This window comes from Anarrhichthys ocellatus, unplaced genomic scaffold, assembly GCF_004355925.1.
Source record: "Anarrhichthys ocellatus isolate YVR2014 unplaced genomic scaffold, GSC_Weel_1.0 scaffold81, whole genome shotgun sequence".
Classification (NCBI taxonomy): Eukaryota; Metazoa; Chordata; class Actinopteri; order Perciformes; family Anarhichadidae; genus Anarrhichthys; species Anarrhichthys ocellatus.
In genome coordinates, this window is record NW_022280111.1 from 936,827 (window position 1) to 938,535 (window position 1,709).

Here is a 1,709-nt window from a genome sequence, read left to right on the forward strand (position 1 = left end):
GGGGGGGGGCACTGACACCATAAGACCCAGGCCCTTTGGGGACCCCTGGTACGCCGTGTGACAGAGCGGCCCTCGCAGCCACAACAATACAAGACCTCGTCCTTCAGAGAACACTCCTCGCTCCCAGTCTCTGAGTCTATCTGCACTGGGCCATCTGCTCTCCTACTCCCCCCCTCTTCCTCCACGACTCCTTTTGGAGACACGGTGTGTTTGAATCTGGCTCAATTATTCAAGTGTTTACAAGCACAAAAACTCTGCCAGGTTGGAGGTGTGTGTGTGTGTGTGTGTGTGTGTGTTTGTGTGTGTGTTTTCTAGACATATTCCCCTTGTGATTCACATACAGTCTGTGTATATACACATAGACAGTGGAACATCTGCGTCTGTCACTGAAATCAGTGCAAAATTGAAAAAGCCAGCCATTTACAGTTTACACTGAATGAAGCTCAACTGAGGAAAATGTTGCTTAAAAAGATCCTCAGCGAAATGTGTTTCTCTCCGTGTTGAAATGTGGATCAGTAGAGTGTTGTGAAAACAGCTGGGGAGGGTATATCACTGAAATCCACATGTCTGTGTTGAGGATCACTCCAGCGCAGTGAGGATGCAACCCTATAGAGGGCAGTGTGATACTACAAAAGAAAACTGGTCTAAAACATCATGTTTTCAAAGACAACACCAAGCGCTAGAACTACAGAAAGGTGTCCAGCGCTCAGTATTGACAGCCGAGACATTATTTTCTACAGTGTTGCTTGTTGCCAGTGACCTCAGCTTTAAAAAGCACCAGTCACAAGCAGTTCATTTGAGGGTGGTTAAATGTGAAGTTGAAGAGGTTACAGGTTCAAGTTTAAGGTTTAACATTTTGGTGAGGCTGCTCATTTATGCCTTTTTGTGTTTTTTATCCTCTTTTGCACAAAATAAATTGTATTCTCTTTCTGTAATATGCTCAGTGTTTTATGTGTGTTATAGCCAAATCAAGTTATGTTTCAATTCTAAATCAATTTAAACAAGAGAAATATACTTGTGGCAAAACTATTGCTACAATCAAACCTAAAGTTATAATGGAAATTTCATGTCAATTAGACTTGTGAATACCTAGTGTAACAAAGAAGAAGCTACCATCTAGCACAACTGTAAACCTAAAGTTGAACTTTTATTGAATCTAAAATTGAAGTTAAGTGTAACCTCATGCTATCTGTAAAGCTAAAACATAACTTACAGCTGAAGAGAATTCTGTAAACTTCACATCTAATCCTACGGTAACACAAATCTAAATCTGAAATGAAATGTAAAACATTTATGTAAACCTGAGACTAAAATTCGATGCTGCAAACCTGGTCACCTTGAATTCTGTGAAATGAGCTTTTGTCTCGTGCTTTGCATGCGAGGACTGAGAGGGAATTACTGTCTGTCTCACCAAACAGAAGGACAGAGTGAGCTAAGACTTTCTAGAAAAAGGCGGCCATGTGACATTGAAATGTTGCTCTGGAACGCATGACATGTCAGGGTGGAGGATAGGAGGATGCAGTTGAACTCAAAGGACACATATTCATGTTACAAAAAAAATTCTAATCATTATTCCAACAAAAAATGTCAGTTGTCTAACTTAACCAATGCATTGAAACCGCCTGCTTCATTGTGAAACACATCGCAATATCGTTCACTCATTCATGTTGTTTGGGGAATCTTCACATTATTCACTTAGTAGTATTCTG